The 27,394-nt window shown below is 43.1% G+C and overlaps 1 protein-coding gene across 2 annotated transcripts in view; it reads right to left on the minus strand.

Moving 5' to 3' along the window:
• frmd6 (FERM domain containing 6) overlaps positions 1-621 on the minus strand; it is a 25,613-nt gene extending 24,992 nt beyond the window's left edge. For both annotated transcript variants that reach the window (XM_053434204.1, XM_053434203.1), the window contains exon 1: positions 438-621. The gene's annotated coding sequence lies outside the window, so the exon portion shown is untranslated. The remainder of the gene's footprint in view (positions 1-437) is intronic.
• Between the last annotated feature and the right edge of the window lie 26,773 nt (positions 622-27,394).

The raw sequence follows: 27,394 nt of genomic DNA on the forward strand, positions 1-27,394 counted from the left end.
TAACATCTTTGCAACATGCACTTTGTAATTTTTTTTTTGAAAGTGCTAAACAGATAAATCATTAATTAACACGGGGAGAAAAAGGCTAAGTCACTGAAATATCCTGCGTCATAAACAGTGAATACATAATTCACCTGGGACAAAAAGAATGGAATTGGAATGTGTGGAACTTTTTGATGCTAACATTCCAAAGTTAAAATGTCGTGGCAGCATCACCACTGTGAACTCTTCTTAAATGTTCAAAAACACCAATGTTAACTATTATAAACGTTCAATTAAGCGGGGAAAAATGCGAATTCTTCCAAAATGTTCGCGAATTCAGCTAGCCTCAATGACGTCACTGGAGTCGTATCCGCAAAAAAAGAGTGCGTTTTTGTAAACGTTGAAAAGCGCTCAGAGCATCCCGCATGGAGAAGAGAACCCCGCAAAACACTCACCTCTGTCTCTAACATGAGGGGAAAACACGGGTATTCCGAACGAGAGCGTTAATCCAGCTGCGGTAGTTTCTGCGTGCGAAGTCGAGAAAGGACGCGGAAAAACCCCCGAGTTTTTCAGGGAAGAAGTTCTGGAGAGACGCGTCGTTGCTCCGCAGCTTTCGAGCGGCGCCACATTCTGTCCCCGCAGGACGAGGAGCGAGCAGGAGGAGGAACACATGTGTGGAGGCTGCGAGCGGAAACACGGGGAGCGAGGAGCGACATCCACATCTCACACGCGTCTGATCAACCGTGTAGACCGGCCTCGTCATACACACGACATCTTTATTAAACAGGTATGTGTTCTAGAATGTTCTTGATGTTGTTAGAGTGCGTTTATGCGCGTTAACGCCGCGGTTCTCGCTGCGTTCACCCCCCTAAGGGAACCCTGAGTTGGTATCGTCCACGGCTGCCTCTCATTCCATTCCTCCGGACTGAGCTGACCGACGCGCCGCGGTCATGATGGAAGAGGAGGCAGGAATAGACCGGGCATCGACCCTGTGTATTAATAAGTACACACAGGAATAAGGTGGTATTTTTACTCCAAAAAACACACAAATACTCTGCAGCTGGTTTTTTATAATAATCCCACTGAAAATAATAATAACTGTATTTGTATAGTACTTTTCCAGTACAAGCAACAAAGTGCTTTGCAGCAAATAATATGCAACTCTCAAACTATACTCATCATAATAAGGTCACAGATGATCAAATAAGACGGATGACAATAATAATAATCTATCAATAATAAAGATGCAGATAAAAGAAGGATGATCTACTCACCACAATGACGAAGCGTTTGAGTCCACACAACACTTCCCTAGGATAAACAGTGTTGCAGCCAAATCCAACACAATTGAAGTAACTGGCGAACACTTCTTCAAACGTACAAGAAACTACAGAATAATAACATAAAATGCCTCCATGCTGCTCCTGTGGTGTCATCCCAGTGTCTGTGAACCCCCGACATACACATTCGACTAGTAAAAGCATAATTTAGACCATGATTTTAGTCTAAATGTCGGCTGTTATCCTCCTAGCTACTGCAGCAGCTATATCGCAAGTTTTCGCGATACTCACAATTCCTCGCAGGACATGGTTTAAATTATGCTATAAGAAGTGAGATAAAATGGCTAATCGATTCTGCAGATTGATCCAAAAATATATTATAATCCTTCTCTGACCAGAACCATAACAATAGAGCAATAGAGACGTCTTTTGTAGCAAAGTCATGTTTTGGTGTTTATAACATCTCAAATCTGAGCCAACATGTACAATTAGGAACATGAGCAGACTAAATGATGCTATAAGCTAAAGCAAAATATATTTACGGCTCTGAGAGGGCACCAGTGTCCATTTCTGTTAAATGCTTCATCTCCATGTTTATTATGATAAATTGCTTGTGCAATGGATCCTCATGCTTATCCGATAAAGCCCTGTCCTCCCCAGTCATGATCTGAGCTACAGGTTTAGAGAGTGTGTGTGTGTGTGTGTGTGTGTGTGTGTGGGGGGGGGGGGGGGGGGGGGGTACCCTCTTAGTTGACATGGTGACCTGTAATTAGTGCTCAGGGGCCCAGACTCCACTCCGACTGCTTGTCAGGGAGAGGAATGGAGTGCCAAACATGAAACGGGCCAAGGAAGTGTGCTTGGTCAAGCCAGGCTAAAACCCCCTCTGGCCCAGCCTGCACACAGCTTTGAAGTGACATCAGAAAGGAACCTGTGAACAACAAAGCTAACCCTAGAGTCTATTATCTTCAACATGGAAAAGAAAAGCTGCAGACCACAAATCGTTATTCCCTGGATGTGACACCGAACTGATCGGGTTACTGTAACGCTTGAAGCTGCAAAAAGGGTCAAAAGGTAGCACCATGATCGGAAGTGATTTCTCAATATCCAAGCAGTTTTCTCTACCCACCAGTTACTTATGATATATAACCTCCTTGTCTAAAACACTGTGCTGAATGTACCAATCCAAACGTGACACTCCAGACATGTTTTACAGCCCATATCCCCCCCTCGGCCTCCCCCTTAGACCACAGAGTGCTTCCAGTCTTTGTCTGCAGCACGTCTGCCTTGATTTGATTAGCTTTCTCTGGCCGTGCCGGAGATGCAACTGGGAGCAGGTTGGGCTTTTTGTTGAGGCAGGATCTGACTAATTGAAAAAAAACTCCCTCTGCGTTTCTGTCTCCCCGGGGGAAGATCAGGGGAAGATGAGTAGCCGCCCACCAGACGTCAGTCGGTGTGAGGACTCCTCACTATCAGCACTTCCACTAATGTGATATTTGCAGCTAACACCATCAAACAATGTAACAATAACAGATATGACGAAGGTTACACACAAACCCCTTTCCGATTTGCTACATTGTTAGACTATAGATGTCCACCCTTTTCATAACTAATACATTCTCTCAAAAATGGTTTGTGTCTTACACTGATGTATGTTCAAGTGTTCATCTTTCTGATATGTTAGATATTTTATTATAAAACATGAAAAGCGTCATGATTGAAAGCTGAGACTAGCGATCTGACTTCACCTCTGACTCCAAATAATCACTGCAAGATGTCAGTGTTTTTCTGACTTGATATTTCAATTAAATCCAACTACATTTTATTTGTATGGCCCCAAATCACAACATAAGTTATCTCAAGGCACTTTACTTTTACTAAGGTTATATTTTACATCTATTTCTAAGCAATTTACAAACGAGCGAGCTGATAAAGGTTTAGTGTTATTACGTCAGATTAATAAAGCTAAAGCTATGTCGCCAAATTATGTTGACACTAGGAATTACAGCCACATGTTCTATGCTACAGATCAGTCCTCTGAGCAGTCCTGTCAAATTCCATGTGGACACGACCTTGTGCTTGGAGACAATGTTGTGTGGAAACAGAGAAGCCCCGCCAGCTTAAACAAATAAGGCTGGAAGCACATTCATGTCTGAAATGTAGAAGGTGTTTTGGTCTTATTAGAAGCGATGCATTCTTCAAATTTACTGGAAACTTGAACTGGAACTGTTTTGCTGGCATGTCAGACCATTGTGCATATTTGAACGGAGCCTAACGAGCCTTTCATTATTTTTTCAACAAATGCTTGTTCCAATCTAACAACAAGCATGTGTCTTTCAAACTCCTCGGAGCTCGGACGTGAAATCTAAGGAGCCGTGTGTTCAATCAAAGCAAAGCAGATGTTGTCTAACATCTGTTATGTAAGAATACATACCAGACTCCCCGTGCAATGTTGGGTCATGAGAGTTGGACGCCTCCCTGCTTCGAGTACCACATCAAACACTTTAATCAGCATGAGGTGATATTGTCACCCATGTTTATTCTATGTGATTTTTTTCTCAATAATTTGAATCTGTTCTGAGGCAATAAGTCAGGTGGCCGATCGGTTTCATGAGATTCTTGCGTCAGTAATCTGACCCTTCTGGGAAATATTGGGCAAACACAGGAGGGGTATCTGCATGCAAGACAAATTAGAAAATGAGATTGTGAAAGGATGGCTGAGGTGCACTCCTGAGCACTGTAATTCAGTCAGAGTGCAGTAGTGAAATAGATTACTGAAAGTTAAAAGAACGAACTTCCTGTCTTGCAATATTGGAAGGAAAGTGCAGGCGTAATTCTGAAGCCCTGGTGTGCAATAAAGTTAGTGGAGGGAGAGAACTGAGAAAAGGTGGTGGGATCCTGCAGGCATACAGATAGATGTGGGCATTGATCTGCGATTCCGTGCCAAAGTCCTCTTTACGTGCTGTCTGAGGATCTATTCATTTCTCCCAGGCACCAGTAATGGCATTGTAAGCAGAAATAATGGCGCAGAGGTGAGACAGCTTGTTATATTGTCGAATTATCACACACAAAACTGTTGTGGTGCAGCTTTTGATGGCAAATGCAAATAATCCCCCCCCCCACTTCCCCCTCGATTTGAACATTAATAATAAAACAAATGCGCTCGTTTTTATTCATCCTGTTTTTCATTGTTTAACGGAGACAGTCGCTGCTGTATTGCTGACACGAAGGGGCCGAGCATTCGCCGGTGGAGAACACAAATCATACTTCACATCTGCATAGTCACCGGCTCGTTTCCCGATGGACGAGAGCCAGAGCGAGAGAGTAAAGGACGGGGGGGAAGAGGGGTCTAAGTCACCAGATGGTACAGTGAAAAGAATAAACAATGGTAATACTATACTAGGTTCTTTCAGTGGGCTTATGTCAGCCTATACCACGATAATATATGCAGGTCAGACACAGAATGGTGCATAACATTGGCATGATTCTGTTTGTTGATAAAAAGAAAGTACTTTTAAAACGTTGATCATTTACAGGAGTCCTTTGTGATTTGTGAATATGGGTTATACAAATAAAATTTGATTGATTGATTGAGAGGCTTTCTCTTTTCTATCTCATCTTTGGAAATATGAGCCAAGATTGAGCAAGTGTGTGTATATGTGTGTGTGTGTGCAGAGGGACACTGTTTTGTTTTTGCATGGTATCCACGTGGCTAATGTAGCAACGTGGAGTCGGGCTAGTAGCTGCGGGTCAACACAAGCCAGGTCTAAGCACCAGCTGTCATACCTGGCCTCGTCCCCATCACCTCACACTGGGACCTGGCACCTTGTCAGCTGTTCTCTACTCTCACTGGGTCCCCATTGTGTGAATCCTTGAGGCCTCAGGGTAGAATTAGTAAATCCTATATTTAGAATAGATCAAATCATTCAGTGTTTGGTTCAGATCTTGCTAGTCGCTATAGTTGTCTTCTTTTTCAGTGGATTTGTGTAGTTATTGCTTCACTAGTTTGTGTATTAACCATAGACTCTATGTAAAAATGGTCCAAGGTTCTGGTTCCAGCAAGTGAAGCCAATGCGGAAGCCCCTGAAAACTGTATTCTATCAACTGACCAGCAGAGGGCAGCTCCACTGGTAGCAAATATAAAATGAGCCTCGAAAGGAGTTAATGTTCTCAATAACTAGTTTAAAGTCTTCTTCATTATGACATGACGTTCATTTCGTAAATTATGTTCCCATTAAGAGTCAAATAGATGATAACAGATGGTACACATTAGGACGTGGATACCATGTTACTGACCCCTGGTACCATCCAATGGCTGCAGGCTCCACCCCCTACACCTCCAAATATGGTAACCTTTGGTTTAAAAGAAACAAGATGGCGCTGGACAACACAACATTCATAGATCAGCATAGAGCCAGTCTGAAAGTTTGGAGTTTATCATCTTACATATGAAACAACTCATTTAAACTTTGAAAGTGAATTGGATTACTCTTTAAACCATCTACCTTTATTTATTTTACCTCAGTTAACATGGGCTGAGTAGGTGTCAGCCTCTCAAATGGGGATATTTCATGTTGGAGCCGCTCTTAGCACTGGGAATCACTTTCATAATTATCACAGAAGGGGATATGTGCTAAATTATTCATTGGAGGTATTGAATGCAATTCTGTGTTGTGATGCAAAATTTATTGGTGTTTTGCCGTTGTGTGGCCACTGAAAGATCAGAGTATTGATCAGACGACTGATAGACTACTTATGGGCCTTTTTATAACAATCGTAAACAATTATTGATTTTCTCTGTCTGTCCATGCTGGTTTCAACTTGGCTGTGAAAGGCCACAGCCGAAGATGTAGAGCACTGTGTGATTTGATGCTGGTCCGTCATGGCTGGTGTTTGTGCCTTTGAGCAAGGTTAGTGAGAACGGACAGATGGATGGTTGGTTGACTGAGTTCAACCCAGGATTTGTCCTTTACTGCCACAGACATATAATTGTTTCACTGAAGAATTGATGATAGATTTCTTTCATTCCAATTGGAGTCATACAATAAATATGTATTGACCCACAAACTAAAAATATCCCCATCGGGCTTGTGTAGAGGTTGTGCTATTAATAACAGTTTCATAGTTGTGTGTATTGTCATGATGCCAAGGGTAAAATGTGTCAGTGAAAGCTCCTGAGCAAGCAGTCGCCTTGTGACTGATGCTGTGCACATACATGCGGGACACCTTGAAAACCTCATTTCCCCCCCGCTACCATCAGCTGTCCCAGTTACAGGCAATTAGCTGCATTCTGAAAGCCCCGGTTTGTTGTTACTTCCTAAACGGAGAAGACACATCCGGAGGCCATTAACGTGAATTAAGATGTTTACCTTTGGCTGAGATCTGGACAGCAGCTCTCACTCAGCAGGTTATTGTCCGTCCCGCCACAGGTCACCGGTTGTTCCCGACCCATAAATCACCTGGGCTAACCTTGTCCCCGCGGCTCGCGTCATGTTTATGGAGGATTGTAACAGCGGGGATCAGAATATCTGTTGTTGGGATTAGTGTTGATTGTGATCGCTGATCCTTCCCGGCCGGGGAGGTCACAGCGCTGGAGGCCATGGAAAGGCTGGAGGCTCAGGCACAACAAAACAAACAGCTAAACCACCACCACCACCACCACCACCACCTCCTTCAGCCACTCCCCACCCCCACTGCATGGAATGTGCATGAAAGTCTGCTGTGGATGTCGTTGTTGACTCTTTATAACTGCAGCACTAATGCTGTGATGACTAATGGGTCGTCCCCTCAGTGCCGGTCGTTACAGTTAATGCTAACAGGCAACGCACCCTGAACATGGGCAAGTCGTCATGGCACTCTGGTATCTGCTGGATACTGCAGCACCCCCCAACCCCACCCCCCTCCCCCCCTCCTCCCTCCTTTTACGACTCCCTCCCCCATTACTGCAATAAAAACATTCTCTGTATATGTGAGTTGGGGGTTGAGTGCAAAGTAAAAGTGGTTCTACACAGACTGAGGTTACAGAATAATTCTGCTGCTTCAGGATTTGGGCGATATGTCGATTTTTTGTTAGCTTTGCAATCTTAGAAGCCTCTGTCATGATGGTCAGGAGGAATTGGCCGACTTTTTTTATGGCAGAAGGGGTGTGAGTGTCATTGATGGGCATTGGCAGACAGAAGTGATTGTACAGGTGACTGAATACACTCCAAGTAAAATCTGGTGCTTCTTTGAAATTCAACAGCGGTCACTATGATTTATGATGTGGTCCAGCTTCAACCTGCCGAGCTCAGAGGATTTTCACTGGACATTTTCCAGAATTCGAATGAGATTTGGTGATAAAATGTCACGAAAATATGTTAACTCAGAATTATATATGTAGTCTCTTCTTGTTGTGTTTTATTCTGAACTCCAGACAATGTCCTGAAAATGTCTGAGGTTGAGAACTATAACGTCCGAATCAGTTTCTCCAAACATTTCCCAAACTTTTCCTCTAATCTCTAATTAACATATTACATCTCACGTGATTCCCATTCATAAAAAACAAGCCAACCTATGGTCATTGACGGCTGCTTCTGGCTCTAGCTGTATACCATTTATGAGTGAGGTGTTGATTTCCTCATCTAACTCTCAGCAAGAATGTGAAAAATAATATTTTTCAAACGTCAAACCAAATAAAACGCTATTTCCACAGAACCGATTTTCTTTGTGACGCTGTGGCTTAAGCTTGACTTGACTTCATTTGACTCTGATATATTCATCCAAGTCACCCTTGAAATCAGATTGAATAGAGCTTAACTCAACTTCATTCCCAGTTGAAAAACAGCAATCCGGAATGTGGCCCACAATTTCTATTTATAATACGAAAGTTTGAAGTTTGAATGCATGTGATTATTTAAGTGCTTCCTTTACGTGTCCCTGGTCAAAAGACAGAGGAAGGGTGACATGTGACTCCGGTCAGATCGGAGATGCAACTCGCTGCTCGTGTGCTTTTTCAATCTCGATCTGACACTTCTAGCTTTTTTTTTATTCCATCTGTCGTGTTCTTATCCACAGAGGAACATCGAGCAAAGCTGATATGATGTACAATATCAAAAAGACAAGGTTGAATCCTGCCCTGACATCTTTGTATCATAACTCATTTATGCCAAGCAAAGAAGGCAGGGTCACGACTGGGGCCCAGTGACAAGAGATGCCAAGTGTCCCTCCGGGTGCCACATCCTCCAGCAACCTTGGTTTCAGTATCTGTACAAAGTCTGTATCCGAGTCCTTGTCTGTATCTTAAGCCTCTTATTATAACAACACAATACGCTACAGGACAAAACAGGATAGAGCAGAGGACGTGTTGCCGTGATAAACAGATAAAGAGGCTGTGGAGAGAAAGTCATGTTGTGCCGAGAAAGGAAAAAGGAAAAAATGGGCAAAAGCAAATATTTGCCGGCGCTGTCGAGGTGTTTGGGTTTCGAGCGCCTCGTCCAAAGTCCAGAAACTAAAAAGCAGTCGCAACTTCCCCAAACTCTGCCAGGCGAAACCGAAACAGGACAAACACAAATCCCTCGTCAGCGAATCTGACCCCACAGGTGCAGCTGGACCTTGAATTCCGGCACGCTCGTCATTTTTGTTGCCGGGATAAAGAAAGATATGATGCTCCCAGTGTCTGCACCGGGGGGGGGGTGGGGGGATTATAAATCCTGTTGACACATGTCGTCAAGGCTGGGAACGCTCCCCCACCCTCCGCTGTCAGACATACTACCCACATCGATACAGAAAGACTCACTGTTCTCCCACGTGTTGGCCTCCCGGCGTGTTGTGTCTCCGCAGGCAGAGATAGCGCCGGTGCCGGGGGATTGGACGGGAGCGAGGAGGGCGCTGGATTAAATGTGCTGAGACGGGGGGATGTCGGGTGGCGTGTGTGAAGTTTTGAAGGATTACACAATGAATCTGCACAATTATTGATAAGGGACAACTCTTAAATCCTAACGTTAATACCACTTATATAACAGGTCTACTTGTCATGTTTATGTGACGCCTGCAGTGGAAATAGTTGTGCTTTAAATCCTCCCACAACCTAAATCACATGAGCCATTTATTATATTCTGTACAGCAATTTTTAAAGCGTTAACTTGAACTTTTATTGCCGTTATTGCTGAAGCCTGTCGAGGTTAACAATCACAGCAGCTGCAGATTTATCACCGTATTGTGGATCACGATCACGATCCATGATCTGCTGTCACGATCTCTGATTGACTGTCCACCACCAAAATAATCTTTGGTTCTTATTTACGTACTCACTCAAAAAAGTATTTTTTTAACTGTGGCCTAATGCTCTGCTACTATTCTGTCAATTTGCTAGAGATACAAAACAGCCAGGGAATCACAGAGGACAGAGAAGCCATGCTGTCCTTCACTGGACCTCATTAATCTATGTTCTATGCAGATGTGTTAGCCATCTTAGTTTAGCACAGATAAACACACTGTTAAACAAAGTCTTAGATATGTCCTCTTGTTTCAGGTTTTGTAAAAATGAGAAAGAAATGACACCGTTTTTTTTTTTATATATTTCATATCACTCAATACTTAAGCAACTCGTTAAACTGTGGGGGACGATTGGTGTTTGTCTAGAATTTAGAGAAATTGTCAATTGTCATGTTTTATATTGTAAGAATTTCAACTTGTGGGACTAAGTAAACATGAACTGAGCTGATACGTCGTTGTGTAATTATGTCACCTATTTATCATGGTTGTGTAACGTGCCTGTCGTCTGTCAAAATAAGTAAACCTCTCTTTCTCTCAGTTCATGTGGAACCAAAACAGAACGTGTGTATGTGTGTGTCTGTGTGTGTCTGTGTGTGTGTGTGTGTGTGTGCTCTATTGAGACATTGATTTAGCGCTGGGGGGACAGGAGCTGAGAGGCCGGGCTCTTTCAGTCTCACAGGGACATATTGAGTGAAGGGACCGTCCTGTTCTGTCTGCTCTGCGGAGCGCGCCGCATCATGAGCCCGAACAAAGGCTCAATGTTTTCATCTTACGTTTCCCTCTAAAAGCGTCGCACACTGTCAAGAGGGAGGCTAAAAATAGCAGCCTGGGATGAAAAGTTCCGAGGCCCTGGGGCTGCATGAGAGATGCTCGCTGGTCCTGCTGTGAATTCACTGTTAAAGGTCTGTACTCCTCTTTGTTGGTAATGTGCAGGACAGTGCAGGACATCCACAGGGACACGCACACAGAAAACACCTGAGGAAGAGTTTTATTATAGAGGGTCAAACAACAGTGGTTTCATTTTAAGGCGCCATAAACTACAAACAACTGCACATGTATTTTCAGAAACATCATGTTATCAGATTGATTCGGAAGTTGTTTTATATTGTTGTTTTATATTGTTGTTTCATATTGTTGTTCTATGTCTGATTGTTGTTTTATGTACAGTGCACCAACCACACCAAGGCAATTTCCTGTATTTGCAAATATACTTGGCAAATAAAATAATTCTGATTCTGATTATGACACATTTAAATTTTTCAGATTTGGATTATTCTCAAAGGAATTAAAAAAATGTTGCAAAATAATAATTCCACGATCTGCCCCTTGATGCCAACAAATGTTATGGCTTCTTCTTTGGGTGATGACCCACCCACATTTCATGGACATCAGTTGAATAGCTTTTGCAAAATTCTGCTCACAAACAAACAGATAGAGGTTCATTGTCTTGACTGTGACCACACACATGACTCTGGTGGACAATCACTGACTGTCTGAGACTCCTCGCTCCACAGTGAGGTAACGACCTGAGGCCGTGTTACAGTCGGTGGTTGTGGGATCGAGACCCGACATAGACAGAGTACACGTCATCACAGTCCCGTCTGACAGCAGGGAGCGGTGGTGGTGGTGGTGACGGTCGAGGGCGAAGGGTGGTGTCAGTGTTTACATCCCCGTCTGATTACATCATCCCCCCCCCCCCGCCCCCCCAGATGGGACTGGTGAGACAGCTTGGTGTGCCCTCCTGATTGGCCCTCTGCAGTGGTGTCCTGTCCACGCCACAACCCGAGATGCTGCGAGTTAAAATGTGAACTGTGGAGCCTTTGTGAAAAAAGCAAAGATCTCACCCTCAGCTGCCACCCCTCTCTCCCTCTCTCTCTCTCTCCCTCTCTCCCTCTCTCTCTCTCTCCCTCTCTCTCTCTCTGCTTCTGTCACTGTCTCTCTGTCCCTCTCCGTCTCTCAGCCTCTCCGTTATGATTCAACACAACTGCACAGAGAGCCAGTCAGTCAGCGGGAACAGCCTCTGCTCGCTCTGCGGCTGCCCGCCTCGCCCTGAAAGCAGAAACAGTAATCTCCAGATTGACTGAGGCAATAAAACATAAGTGTGGCCAGAGCAGCTCGGCTTTGATCGTGCGCCTCACATGGTTTTTTTCCCCTTCAGGTGATGTTTCACTTAGAGTTAAGTGGGACGCTTCCTCAGCTCAAATCATTCAAAGTGTTTTGCAAATGGCGAGAACAGGAATTTCCCCAGTGCTGCCTTTTTTTTTATACCTGTTGGTTTTGAAAGCTCATAAATTACTCAAAAATTCCTTGAACAATGGCAAGTTTAAGAAAACAGCAGATTTATTTTGTTTCTTTCTAAATGTGCGACAGCCGGAACCTTTCTGTTCAGTGGGCGCAAAGGTTCTTGGTTCTTTTGGTCGAAGTGCAGCTATAGTAGCACTTAATGCTAACATGAGCTGGTGAACATGGTCATAATGACAAAGCAGAAATTATGAAATAGTCAAATTAAATGTCAATTAGAGGTTTTAATGGCTTTTCTGATTTCGCAACAACGGCGAATGAAATGATTATTTGACAGAACAGTGAAGAGGGGATATTCCCAGGAGCAGAATTTAGCATAAACAGGCACTTTGTATGCAATGAGTCAGACTGGGTGCCGTGCTGGAGCAGGAGCCTTTCAATAAAACCAGTTATCGTCCCAATTTCGAGGATGAATTTGCTTCACATGGGTCAGTGAAGGACGATAATTGTGTTTATGTGCAGTAAATGTCATTTGGTGATGAAATTACACAAATCAGGAAATCGTTTTTTTTAGTTATTCATATAGTAAGCGTCCAGAGAGCTTTGTGGCTCTTTGCAAAAACAAAAGACACAGAGGAACATGACGGACTCGGTTTCCACGTGGGCTGAAGTTGCTCTCAGTAATCTCTCCTGTCATCACCCTCACAATTAGAACTCCCTGCTCAATCTGCATTTCCGTCCCTCGCCGCCACAATGAACAGAGCAAACGGTTGGAAAATATTATCTTTTCATTTATTTAGCGACTCAAATCATGATGTGTCTCTTCTTCATTGGGTTTGATCTTTATTCACAGCCTTTGTCCTTTGTGAAACAGGGTTTGATGTTTGTTTAACGAATGGTGCTGTGAGACCTCATCTTTACCCCGTTTATTCAAAATCTCCCAAAACGGCTGTTTGAGAGAAAGTCAATGTCTAGCCACATCTCAAAGACCTTCGCGCTCACTGTCTTGATCTGAGTTTTTTTTAGTTTATCTTTCATATAAATGAGCAACACGAGAGCAAAGCACGATGAAGGAACTCATGATCGGAGGTTTCCTGTCTGCCCCTTCACACGTAACGAGCAAACAGAGGAACTGCGATCCTTCAAGTGAACGACGTGATCAGTGGGTGAGTCACGCTGAGCTCTGCGTCCCCCGGAGGAGCCAGGAGGAGGCTCGCCCAGCTGCTTGTGTCTCGCTGTCTCATCAACATCCATAACACAGTGGGAATCAACCACGCACCATTTGTTTTAAATCCATCGGGGGGGGGGGGGGGGATTCACTCTCATCCCTGAGATTAGCTCCAACTTTCCAGGAACTCCTGACAGAGGCAAAAATTGTTCTAACTGCTTTTAATTTACTTGAAATTCGCTTAGCTTCGACCTCTTATCCAAGTTTTTCTGTCCGAGAATTCAAGTTCTTATGAAAGAGAATCAAAGCAGTGAAAGTGTGGGTCGTAAAAACCAAAACAATGAGCTGAAAGATGCTGAAGTGCTTTTAAAAACTACAGCTGGAGCAAAACTGTAGATCTGTGTGTTACTTCCCTGTAGGTTGACAAATACATAAACTACCAATAAGAGCAGCTTTAACATGAGAAACAACATCAGAGAGCCTGTTGAGCGGCTAACGGCTGAACCTTATCTTATCTTAAGTGGCAATAAACACTTCTAAAGAGTTTCAAATCCTCGATGCTTCCACTGAAACAAGTCAAACCATTTCTACAACCACATGACCACGGATGATGGAGCACAACAGAGGAGGAAGCCGCCTGTTTCAAAATAGAAAAACACACCTGAGGCCACAGTGCATTCCCCGTGCGTGATCGAACAGCGTCCTGCAGCCTCGTCAGTCTCTTTGCCACCAGGACGGATATCTGTGCTTCTGATTGGCCGGCTGCATTTGTTGTGTCCCAGTGACGCAGCTTTGAGTCCTGACATCAACATGACAAGACATGAGAGGAAAACAACAGTCTTCCTCAATAAACATGAATCAGTTCCAAGTACTGCAGATTCCTGTGAAGGTGAATGATTCAGCAGAACTCTCTGGGAGTGTGTTTACGTGTCTGGCTCTTGTTTGTTCTTGCCAACTGATCAGTCACACTTCATATTCAAGAAGCTCACCTGGTGTCACCCCCCCCCCCCCCCCCCCCCCCCTCCCGACTCCTGTATCTGTGTGTGAGGGGCTGTAATTACAGACCTGGTAACAGTTTATTCACTGGTAGAGGGTTTCTCTTCTTCACAGCTCCGCCCTCTATCGTAAATGTGCTTTACTGTATCTGGCAGGAGGGTTTCTTCGGTGGAACAAAGGGGAATTTTGTTGGCTATTAATCCCCCGCAGGTCGGTTTGTTTCTCTGTCAACCAGTAATGGGCTAATTAAGGAGAACAGTAACCCGTGGGAGAGCCACCCACCTTGTGTGTGCTCCGTGCTGTGAACCGTTCCTATTGTGTGTGTTAGGAGGCTGGGTTCTTTCTTCATGTTAATGACATGGAACAAATTACTGGACCAGGTTTCCCAAAGAATCGTGTTTCATTACAAGGCAGAAGGAAAAGATCATGTCAGTGTAAATAGCTTCATTTGTGGTAATCAACAGCAGATTCAACGAGATTTACATCTTGTGTTTACTACAGGCAGAATTACCTGTTTTCTAAATAAGTTTTCTTTTGTTCATTTTGTTCCAATAAAGAAATTACATAATATTATTTGAAAAATCAGGAATAGTAACTTCTTTAAGATATCTTTACTTTTATCTGAGAACTTTGCCTGATTTTACTTAAGTGTTATTTCTATCTGGAATTGGTTTTAACTGTTTTATCATAAAATCTGTTGATGAACTCTGTAAAGTTTTTTAAATACTTAGGCTGTCATCCTGCAGGTTAACAGTATGATTAATGTTTCCTCTGAGGATTTTCGGAATCCTTCTGTCACTTAACAGCTCCGCTCCAAGAACGTTGTAGCATAAGTTAGTCAGAAACCTGTCAGCACCACCCGGATTTGATTAATTATTATTTAGCCTCGGACGTACATCCTCTGAAATGTCCCGGTGAGTAATGTAAGGTTGTGTAATCGTTCAGTAGTAACAGGCACATTTCATCATAGGTTAATGAATTAGCAGTTGCTGCATAGTATGAGTCATATTTACTGATAACTGAAATAAATTCAACAAAATATTATTACACTGCTATAATTTTCAAAGTGTTATTTGTACTGATTGGATTTTACTCTTGACTTTTGATTTTATTTGTCTATTTACTCTCCTTGTCCAACAGTAAATTACTTCAGGAGTATTTTCATTTAGTTTTTCAAGCATCTTTATCTTAAGGTCTCTGTGTTGACTGAGTACACAGTGAATCCACAAACCCCAAGGGAACCAACAAAGCACCTTGTCATTAGAAGGAAGGACAATCCAATATTTACTTGGGACTCTTGTATATTCGGAAAAAAACCTCAAACAGAAACGAAATCTCAGGCTCTGTTGTAGTTTCTCCTCTTTAAACACATTAGGCAATGATTAACTGGTGCCTGGTTTCCTCCCTGGCAGCCACCACCTCACCTCCGGCTTTCACTGTGTGATCTTGTGCTGTGCAGCCCCCCCCCCCCCTCCCCCCTGCACCCGCTGTCAATAAAATACTTCAATGATCAACCCCCCCCCCCCTCTCCATAGTCACAAAGTCGGCTTCAAAGCACCTGTGGACCAGCTCCTCCCTCCTCACGGCCACATTAGTCAGTCCCGTCTGAAAACTGATTCTCTCTGCGGCTGTCGGACGTTTTCTCTTCTTCTAAGTGTTCAGTTGTGTGCGTTTTAACAAAAGACTTTGAAGTCAAACCCAAACGATGAGATAACAGGAGCTGTGAATAAGATACATAAAAGCCCTATAGGTAAACTACATACTCAACCTCAGGATTAACTACTGTCGACTGCGAGGAAAATGTTGAAAGTTCAGCAAGAAAATAGATTGACTGTCTCCAGTGGTGGAGAACAATGCCCATTTGATTCTTAATTAGCTTTCTTCTATGTACCACAGTTCACCACCTCTTCATAACACTTTGTAGTGAGTCATTATGAAACTGCAGCAGCGGCTACAATCTTCTCGACATTCAGTTCACATTCACTTTTGTTTTGAGTGTTCATAAAATACTTGGAGTAGCAATAATCAATGTTTTTATAATAACACAGTATTGACGGTGTGAAAACAATGTGCAACGTACAACAGAATTATCACTTAAATCTGTGGATCCCTTCTTCTTTACTGAGATTTATATTGATTTGCAGCTCACAGTTTAGCCGACAGCAAAAATATGTTTCTCAGGAGTTGGTTGAGACCAAAAACTGAGCAACAAGTCAAGAGTGAGGCGGCCGGTGATAAGATATTATGCTGCTCAGTAGTTACATTAATGTTTGCATCACTATAACCAAGTGGCAGAATATCAGTAAAAAAGTAAATCTGAATATACACATAACCTTTAGATTTGACTATGTGTCTTGCCTGAGATGTTGTGTTTCAATCACAGCACACTGGTTAAGAGTTGTTCGATAATCTACTCTAGTCTAAGTTTGTCCTTCAGCCAGTCTGGCACCAGCTTCGCAGGCCTCAGGGTTCTGTAAACAGTCCTCGCCTGCAGATATGTTTACTGCTTTTCCTCGGAAAAAAATGGAAAACGTTCTTTGTGTCCCTGCGACTCCTGATAATCATGGTGCAGGTCACAAAGCCTGATCTGAGGCCGACTGGGGTCGTCTACTTCCTGCTGATTGTCCCGGAGATCAATGTTGTGGTTGTGATAAACTGAGCCAGGAAACTCGTAGACTCAGAGTGTTGAATGGAGTCTGAGGCGAACAGGGACTGGGAGCATGGTCAGGCCTGGAGGTGGAGCTGCATTTGATAATGGCAGTGGAAATACTGGTAATAGTGCTCGGAATGGGAACAAGGGCAGGAGTCATGCTGGTTTCTCTATCCGAATTTCACTCGCAACATTTGTCTAAAAATACAATTTACGACACAGAGTTTCTTGGTGTAGCTCTGTAACTTTCAGAGCAACACAAAAGAGGCTTTAAGCAACGGAAATGAGTCTGCCGCGTGCCCGCCACGTTTCTATTTCAGGGCCTTAGCGGTGCAATTTTCTCCTTCTGAAACAAAAGCCTGCTTTTAAATGGCGGCTTGATCCGCTTGTGCCCCCAATTACTTGTGCGAATGAGGGAATTCCCTGTTTCAACAGAGGAGTAAACCACCTGCTTTCATACTAAACACAGTCACAACACAATAACAAGAAAGTGCAGACTGAGGGAACAGAGGGACGCGATCGTATCTGACGGTCAAGGATAAGGAAGATTAAATCCATTTCAGCCGAGGCTCAGGGACAGTTCTGAAGGTGAATTAACTTTTATTATCTCATGGCTGAACTCTTGTCTGAAGGACCTCATTGACTCCAAAGACACAGGAACACATTACAAACAGCCTCTGGAACGGACGCGTGGAACAAACACTGCGCCTAAACAGAACCAGATGTTCCCTTCAGCCATGAACCGGAGAGCACTGGGATCCCGCTCTGGGTTGGGCTGATCCCCAGCGTCACCTAGGAAAACCAGCTCCAGCTTTAGGCCTTAGCAAAACAGCCCTCTTCCTGTGCCTCACAGGAGCTCCTTCTCCTATTCTGAGAGACCTCTATACAGCCATGTATACGTTTCATTTGGAGAATATTAATGCGATAAGAGACTGAAGTGGTGTCTTTGAAGAAGCCTGGTGACTACGAGCTCTGTCACTTAAGCCTAAGTGCGTAATCAGGATTACTTTAGCCTCAATGTGGCCCGAGCGAAAATATTGTTTTGACCTGGACCAGCATATTGGCTGGACAGCCAGCTCTCCCAGTGAAAGCACAAACAAAAGACAACAAGACTACGGTCAGGCTAGCGGCTCGGAGAGACTGAATGATCCATTTAAACTGGGAAGTCGGAATTTTAGAGTTCACGATGTGGAAATGAACGTGGAACTCACTCTAAAGTCAGATTGAAACCTCAGGAAGTCGAAAGTAGATACCGAGCCATCCCCCAACTTCAAAATCCAAGATGGCTCCTCCACGCTTCTGTCTGGTATGCTAACAACGGCTAACAACCTAGCTAGGGCTAACTCCACTTCCCCTACGTCTTGAAATAAATCAATACCTCTTACTGGAACATGTCAACTGGTTAACATACTGAAGTTTGGGAGATGTACGTGAATTTTATTTTGAATTTATACGCAGACAATACATTTATTCTACTAAAAAAAAGTGTTTACTTCTAATAGAATAACTTACTAGGTGTGTCATTCTGCCATGCTTAGAATAGTGTAATGCTAGCAAGGGTAGCTATGATTCATCGAGATAATAATATCTAGATACAATTAGATAAACTTACCAATTAACACAGTAAAATCTGTTGGAATCAACGTGTGATTTCATTGGTTCATCCAGTTTCATTGGGTTCACTTTACAGGCTGTTGCTGTGTGAGTCACGAGGTTTTGCTTTTCACTGAGAAAACGATCCTTCATCGTCTCCTGTACCATGACAAAGCTAAAGTTTTTTACTGTAATGCAAATGGAATTCTGAACCACAAGCACAAATGAACAGCTCGGTTTTGGGTCTAATAGATAGTGTGTGGGTTTGGGGGGCCTGGGGTTCGACCGAGGGAAAGTGCTGCGTATGGAGTTAACATCAGCATGTGAGAGGGCGGCGCTCCAACCCGCCGCTTGTGTAACAGCAGGCTCGGAGCTGCGGCGAGTTTCTAAATGAGGGGAATGGAAGCGGTTTCCTCCCAGAGAACCAGGGTGGATCCAGTCAGGTCCGTGCACACTGGATGGTTCAAAACTTCCACATGGGAAAAGAAAAAGAAACAAAACCAGGAAAGAAAAAACAATCATAAACAAAGCGAGACAGATTTCACCCAGCAGGAAATGATTTGTATCATCTAATAACGCAAGCCTGACACCATAATGCTTGTCAGATGAATAAATGATGCTGCGGAATGTGAAAATCTGTTGTTTTCAGTGAAAATATACACGGACCACAGAGACTAATACCACAAAGTTGTTGCCTCTCTAAACTTCCCAAGCCCAAGTTTTAAGTTACAACAAAAGCATGTTTCTCCTGCCAAGACAGCCATCAAGGTTTTCAGCTCCAAATTTATGGAAAGTCATTAGGGCCTCAGGTTCAGTCTCATGAAATATCAAGGGGCCTTGTTTGGTTTTCTCATGAAAATCTAAACTTTGACATCTTCCACGAACCCGGTCTCCCAGAAACTGCATTTACATACTGGTGTCTGTCTCTTTGTGTCCCTGTCTGAATTGTACTCTCTGAATCATTGTCTCTGGCAACATGTTCTAGAGTCATGTAGTTGCATTATTCTACCACACGGATGTTAAGTGAAAGACTTTAACACTGGAGATACGAGCTCACATCTTTATAGACCGGGAAATATTAGGGAAAGAATAGGATGTTGGGGCTTATTAGCACATATGCTAATTATCATTAGCTTTAATCATGGAGTGTATAGAAGAAGATAATAGAAAACCACTTGAAACTTCCTATTTTCACATAGAGACTTTACATTGAGACAGACGACATGACAGCTCTTCAAAAGTGAAGCCTACTGATCTCAATTGCCCCCTGGTGGCATTTTGAAGTAGAGGTCATAAATCCCACCTCCTCCACATTAGCAGATGGGACATTGACCAAACTAAAAAGTCAGAGTATACGTCAAATAAATGTTTCTCAAAGATGGTTTCTGTCGTTTTTAGCAGTTGTTATTACACAGATGCTGTTAATTTTTCCTAGTAAGGTTGGTTGGATGTGATGAGAATGGGGGAAAACATTATGTAAACATTTGTCGAGCATATGTATCGTAAGGACTTAGCCACTGGGCTGATCCATCTTTATTTACAGTCTATGATTTAACCTGGCTTAAGGGATATCGTAACCTTCAGAAATCATCCCCTACTTGTAATTACAACTAAGTTTTTTTTGTAAATGTTTTCATGTTTCAGTATAAAAGAACATTATCTATAATAACTTTAATATGCCGTTGAGGTTTAAACTAACTTTAACAAACTTCCACAGTGATTTTCTCCTGGAGAGAGTCATCTGCACGACATGTGACAATCTCGTATGTAAACAAATTCCCAGGAAGTGTGAAATTTGTCAGAAGCTTGATACCCAAGAAATGAAAGGGATGGAAAAAGTGTGGTTACAGTTACTGTGGGAAAATACTCGTTTGATGGTGTATCTCATGTCCCATAAGTCAAGCCGGCAGCGTGGAGGAGGAATCCGAGCCTGTCGCCGTCATGTTCTCCTCTGATCGGTAGAGACACGCCACCAATAACAACACTTAGGTTAATTCCCACCGCTGCGGCAGGCCTGACACCCATACACCCCCCCACATCAAGCAGGGTCACAAGTTTGTTCCCCGGCCACAGCCAGTCAGTCTGTGACAGCCATGACTTCAATTATCAAAATGAAAACGTGAATCCAAGTAATTAACCGTTTGCAAATCACGCTGCATTCTAATAAAACTCTCAGTTCAGCCAAGACCCCAAAAAACTGGTTGGTGAGGACATTTTCAAGGAACCCTCAAGTTTGTCATTCCATCGCTCCGGCAGCGAAACACAGCACAACAAAAACAACAGGAGTCATTTGGCATCAGAACATCTCACGCATCTGCGCGCATGCTGCTGGGGCTTTGATAGTTTCTGGAGCGCCCACAGGGAGAAGCAGATTCCTCCTCTCGAAATAACCGGCCGTTAAAGTAGATGATGTGTTTCAATCTGCCGTCTTGTGGAGGAGATGCAGCAGAAGGGAACCCGCGTGTCATTTAATGTGGGAAATGAGGCAAACTGCAAATAAACATATGCAAAAAACAAATCAGTCAAATAAGTGCTTCTCTTCTGAGACTTCTGAGAAGGATGTTAACGATTATCTCTGGAAAGCGTTTTCTCTGCATGGTTGTTTTGATGGGTACTTTTTAATTGTACACTATAAAAAAACTAAAACCTAACATTTGCTTTACTATAATTTTTAAAGTGAACGAAGGATATTTAATTTAAGTGTTTTTTTCAACTGACTTTATTAAAGATATAATCATTTTATCCCGAATCATGATCAACATAGAAGGCCTCGTTCTGCTTCACCCCCAAAAAGTTTTTGGAAGTCTCTGTGCATTTTTGACAATAACGAGCGCTCTGGTTGGCCGGACGTGTTCAAACCTGCAGGTTTCTTTTACTGGAGGAGTGAACGCTGCACTGACACAAAGCTTCGGAGTAGTTTTTGTTTTCTTGTGGTTTCTCTTCCTTGTAAACATCTGTGTTTTGGGAATCATCCAAGTGAAGATCCTGTTTACTCTTGCTGTTTAAAATTGCAGCTTTTAAAGCGTAAAAAAGAGGAAAAATACCTCACTGGCATTTAATGTATGTTTAAGTACTAGTCTAGATAAAATATAACAGAAAAAGAAAAGGAATCTATACATATTTTGATAATTGATTCTGATGTGGAACAAAAGCAGTTTGAACAGTGAGCCGTTAAAAGAGCAGAGGTGAGTGATTGGGTTACTGTGGTGTCAGGGAGGCAGCAGGATGTCAGCAGAGCGGTGAACAGGTTACGGCCTGTCCTGCATTTAGAGAGCTGCCTCTGAGCCGACATGGAGGAATGTGTCTTTATATAGAGCGTGAAATCTGTGCCATGCAGTTTCCCTCCGTCCGCCTGAAACGAGCAAAACGTGAAGAGAGAGACTCCATCTCTGCAGGGTCCGGAGCTCAGAGTGGAGTTTTCAAGTAGTAATGTTGTATCTGTGGTTGTTGAGCTTCAGGTTTGTTGATATAGAATAATCAAGAGATAGTAGTGTGTGACTTGTGGGTCAGATAAAGACTCAGGATGTGAGCAGATTGTTCTTTGTTTGTGGGACAGATTGAGATCAGACATGTAACATTTGATATACATTCGTTTTTTGTGTGTAACTTCACTTTATTTCATGTTTTAGTTTCATGAACTATTATGAATATTTCTTGTAATTTAAGTGTGTTTTTAAAAAATTCTTTTCTTTTCTTTCTGCTAATCACTTTCTAGCTTAGTTGTTTATAGAGTTATGGAAACAGAGGTCATTATCATTATTACGTAAATAGTTTGAGAGTTTGACGTATTCCTGTAATGGATCATTGTGATCAAAATCTGAGAATAAAGGTTATGAGGAAACATTCAGTTATATCAATCAATTGTGTTTATTTTATTGAGACGATAGCTTCATTAGCAAATTTCATTATGATAAGAAATATCAGACGTGTACAGTACATTAGTCAAAACTAGCACAATAACACAAAATCCATACACAGAGACACACTAGTTCCTCCCTGAGTCCCTCTGTCTTTACTCTGAACTTTCCTGACCTCCACTGCCTGGGACTTGACCTCTCACCCTCTGCTGTGGAGCTGATTGTGGTGACAGAGGGCTGGAGATGAAACCTTTTAGTCAGGGGAAATGAATCTTCCACAAGCTGCTGGAGGAATGTCACGGTCCAGACGGACCGGAGTTTCCCCCCTGGGTGTTCAGGAATTCAGGCACCTGTGAAATTCCCTTTAGTCTGTTCAGGAGAGGCGTTCAATCCTCCGAAGGGACAGGCACAAAGACAAGGGACCAGGAAGATGCTTCGATTCTCCAGAGACAAAGTCCTCGTCCCGTACTGGTCCCCTCAGAGACATGTTTGTTCTCTCCCAGTGGCTGTGGGCTCAAAGGACGAGTTTTATCACCTTCCTACGAGCTTCCTCTACGTTTCACTGAGACAGTGGGTGGAAATCAAAGCTGTGAACTTCACAGGATGACAAAACTGGGTCTTTTTCATTCATGTCCTGCACAGTCAATCAGTGTCAGCGCGGCCGGCCGGCCACACAACGAGTGGGTGTCACATTTCATATCGTCTGTGAGCAGAAGCGTTGAAGCAGCAGCTCCTGAATGACAACGATGGCAGAGACGGTCCCAGTTGACGGCGCTGCAGACACACCGGGGACAGATTCTGAATTCTGCACTGAAGTGAAAACAGTTTCATCATCTCACATCACAACTGCAACTCGGGCAGCTGCGGCTGGGTAAAGCGGGTCGTCCGCTAACCAGAAGGTCAGGGGTTTGATCCCCGTCTCCCCCACTCTGCATGCCGATGTGTCCTTGGGCAAGACATCTCACACGAGGGCGTTAACGGAAAACATGAATGCAAAAGTGACAACAACAACAACAACAGAAGCCACGGAAACACAACCACAATGGAAGTAAGTGACAGCGGATGTTGACAGTGAGATGAACAGAGTTACTTACTGCGGTTAAGTTCAACATCATTGTGAAAACCAATAAAAATGTGGTACTCGTCTTAAAACAAACTTTAGATCAGATAAAAAGACTCATTCGAAGTAATTAAAAACCAGTGCTGAATATTATCTAAAATTAAACGAGGATAATTCTAAAATATGAAAAATTCCAAAGAGAGTTTTGTGGATTTGTTACGGCAGCATCTCTTCTGGTTCAGGAAGCAGAGGATCATGGGAAATATCCACCGTTCAGTTGTTTGTGGGACTACGCAGCGAAAGCTTTGTTTTTCGTTTTTTACCACTAGTGGCTGCAGGGGGCGCTGTTGCTCGGTAAAAGCAACATAGTGTTGCTTTAAGAGGAAAAACGCAAAGTTCCTGACTGGACTTTAGCTCAGCTTCATTTCTGCTGATCCAGGAAACATGATCTGATCCCTGACCAGCTCGTCCCAGATCCGTCCAACACATCTCATCGTCTCTATTTTACCTTTAAAAATACGTCAAGCATGTAAATGTTGGTGAAGATGAGAAATCATGTGCACCAGTTCGTCTGATTTTGATTCCTCGACCGGTCGGGTTCAAGCAATTTGTGTCGCTGTCAAGTGTGTTTTCTCTTGTTCAGGATCCAACTCACAGAGAAACACTTACCATGCATGAACACCTCAGAGGTTAATTAAATTGTCTGACCCCAGATCTGCTAAATCATCACTACAGAGCCAGACGTGACAGAGGAGGACAAACACTAGAGTAATCTATCCAGGCTCAGGTTATGCACTGTGGACGTGCTGCAGAGTCACATGAACCCTTCCATTACTCCTGAGCCGTCCCCTTAAAGTACATGTTGACAAACACCAGGGCTCTGCAATTAAAAGGCCTCGGCCTCCGAGACACAGTGACTGGGTGCTGACGAAGATCGCCGATTGTTCCCCTGTCATATAAACCTTGTAATTACCTCGAGGCGATAGAGGCTTCTCCTCTCTGCGGGGCTGACAGGTCGGCGAAACAGAAATAACCCTCGGCTCTCCTCCCGAGCTCTGCAGAGAAGCACCAGAGTCTCAACCCGGAGCCCGGAGCCCTTTTCCTCACAATGTGTTTCAAATGTAAACAGGAAGAAGGAGCTGTGTGCCAGAAACTGTGACAGGAAGCGTGCGCTAAAAGGTTCTGGAAGTGTCGAGGAGATCTCGATGAGGAGGACTGGATCTTTGACAAGTCATTGTTATACTTGTTAATTGTCTGTACAGAGACAAGAAATGTGAACGAGCTATTGGTGTTTGCATGTATATTTCCACTTTTATTCTGTTCATTTAGTGTAATGATATTAATTCTCACGTCTTCTGTCCTCATGATTAAAACCTATTATCTCATAAGAGGGGACGGCCTCCTGTAAGAGATGATTCCCAGTGAATTATCGCCTGGTGCATACCTGATGTGCTCCAGCCTGTCGTCACGTGAGAGATCTGGGCTTAGAGCTCGGTTCAATAAAAACATCACATTCGCTGAGAAGCTTCTTTTTGCTGAATAAGCAAAACTAGACACCTGCAGACTTATCTCACAGCTCAGCAGGTCGGTCATTCTGTGTCACATAATCACACTTTAGGGCCTAATCACAGATTTAAATGAGATTTGGCAGAAATCTCACTAAAAAGTCAAAACCCTGTTAGCCCATACCTCCCTTAAACAGGATACAAGACACATACATTTAGTTTTCATTGGTTTTTCATGAGAAGCTAAATTTTCATATGCAGGATTATGAATATACTGCTCAATAGAAAACCACGAAACTTGGTGGAAGGATACGTTTTGGCTCAGGGAAGAATCCAATACGTTTTGGTGCAGATCCAAACAATGGGGCAGATCCAGGAATGTATATTAATTTCTACATCTTCTTTGATTTTTCTCAAAAAATGTATTCCAATTAGATCTGCACAAAATCTAGTGAGTTTAAATGTGGATTTGAATGATTAAACTTGGAATGACCCATGTTTGAAATACTGTATTTTGAATCTCCTCCACCTGCAGCCACTGAATGAGTCCATTGCTGGAAATGACATTATGTGCTTAAGTAATTTGACTCGTTAAAGGTTAGAGAAGCCGATGACGTCCTCAGACTCATGTCTCCAGTGGACGCACAGCTCAGCAGCTGCCCTCGGAGCCAGAGGGAAAACCAATGTTACTGGCTAAAGGCCAAAACATCCTGTCACTACTGGTTAGAGGAAAATGCTTTGATGTACCAGTGGACTGTGCTGGTCTAACACCACGCGTGACGTTTCCTCGTGGCGCTGCGGGGCGTCACCACAGCTACTCCCATGGTTATGTAACCGCAGTATAAAGGGAGACCTGAGAACCGCTGTGGAAAGCTCTGCTTCACCAGCGAGTAAAGACTCATTCTTCTGTCCTCAGCGTTTCTCTCCACAGCTCATGAATCCCTCAGACACTACATTAAACACAGGTAACTGTTTATAATGTCCTGGCTGCAGGGAAGTCGGCTCGGCTTGTTTGGTTTTCCACGTGACGGCTGCAGAACTATGTTACACGGCCTAAAGCACATAAACCCAGAGTGAAAGGGAAAACACATTGAGCCTGACCTACAGCAGAGACTTAACCTTCACAGAGACACAGCAGCCTGGTGGCCCCGGGGCCCGGACTCTTATCTGACTGTTTGTTCAGAGCTGCTCTTCTTCAAGCGTCTCAGATATGAGCCTTTGTTGGGTCGGACGATCAGTGTCTCTCAAACACACGACTTTGAACCGACACAGACTCTGAATCAGCTCACGAGACCCGGAGGGACCTCACCAGACGAGGAGCGGGACACAAGTGTGTTTACTCAAGAGCTTTGTTTGGAGCCTCTTGTACTTCACTTGGTTTTCAATCTGTTTTATGGCCCATTATTTTTCTAGTCTACTTGATATGACAGGAACCTTCTACTCTGCAACATTTAAAATAAACACCAGGGTTGTTTGTTGCTTTATGGACTAAACTAAACAATGTTTGGAAATAAGTTAAAGGATCAAACTAGAGACTGTCGATAAAGATGTGAGACGCATCCCCACTTCCTCTCTGTTGTACAGATATGAAGCGAAATCATCCTGGATACATGTGACGCCGTATTGAGCTCAGATTGAAATCAAGGTGTTGATCGGACTTGACAGATTGTGACTGAATAATGAACATCTTTTAAAAATGTACTTGACGTGTACGTTTACTTTTTAGTTTGGTCGAAGTCCCGTCTGCTAACATGGAGGAGGCAGGGTTTATACAGTCTATGGTTCAAATGATCTCCAGCCAAAACAACAACAACAGCAATATTAAACCTGTTAATTACTTGAAATGTTAATGCATGTGTATTAATATCATGAATGGATGTAATAAGTCATATTACTTTTGATACTTTATATAATGTCAAATACTAAATAATTAACTAGCTAAAAAAGAACATATGATAGTCAGAAAAAAAATCTAAACTTAAAGATTAAAACTTTGGTTCACCTCTCAAAGAAATTATTCTTTGAGAGGTGAATTTATTCTTTATTTCACAAAAAGAACAAAGATTTGTTGAAGCAGAACTTAGTTTTTTCATCTTTCCGTCTCCGTTAATCATCTCTCGACCCCTCAGTTTTATCTGGTGACCCAGTAGGGAGCCTGACCCCTGGGCTAGGAACCACTGAACCTAGTGGTACCCAGCCCAGTACTACCCACCTGCAAATGAGTTCAAATCAACTTTCCCCAGAACAGCTGCAACAGTAAAACGCTGCTAAAATCAGTAATAATGTAATTTATCATCATAAATCAGTCACAGGGAACATTTTACTGCACTTTTTATGTCTTGACAACAATTTAATATCCCTCTCTTCCCTTTTCCTTTGGTCCATCTCCCGTGAAGAGAGTTAAGATGCACAAAAACATTTTCTCTCCACACAGACGTGTGAGAAAGGAATTTGGACGTCCAAACACCCCCCCCCCACTCCCAAACTCCCAGCCAGACATTCGGCTCATCCTGCTGATACGTGATGATGTTTCCGTGAGTCAGCTCGGGGACTTTGAGATGATCCAAGAGGAGCAGATGTGAGTTTCATATCAGGTGACCCGCTCCAAAAGTTGTTTTGGGGCGATTTGATTAAACATTCAGCTCCTTCTGAGCAGAGACTCTTATCGTTAACACTGAGGCAAAGTACAACACACTTCAAGGAGTGAATCAGCACCTGGCACTTGGATAAACATGAACATTAAACCTGGACATTTATAGCTTTTGCATAAAGTTTTACAAGTTTAAATTATCTCTAGCGGTAAAGAATGTGT

This window comes from Pleuronectes platessa, chromosome 11 (assembly GCF_947347685.1).
Source record: "Pleuronectes platessa chromosome 11, fPlePla1.1, whole genome shotgun sequence".
Classification (NCBI taxonomy): Eukaryota; Metazoa; Chordata; class Actinopteri; order Pleuronectiformes; family Pleuronectidae; genus Pleuronectes; species Pleuronectes platessa.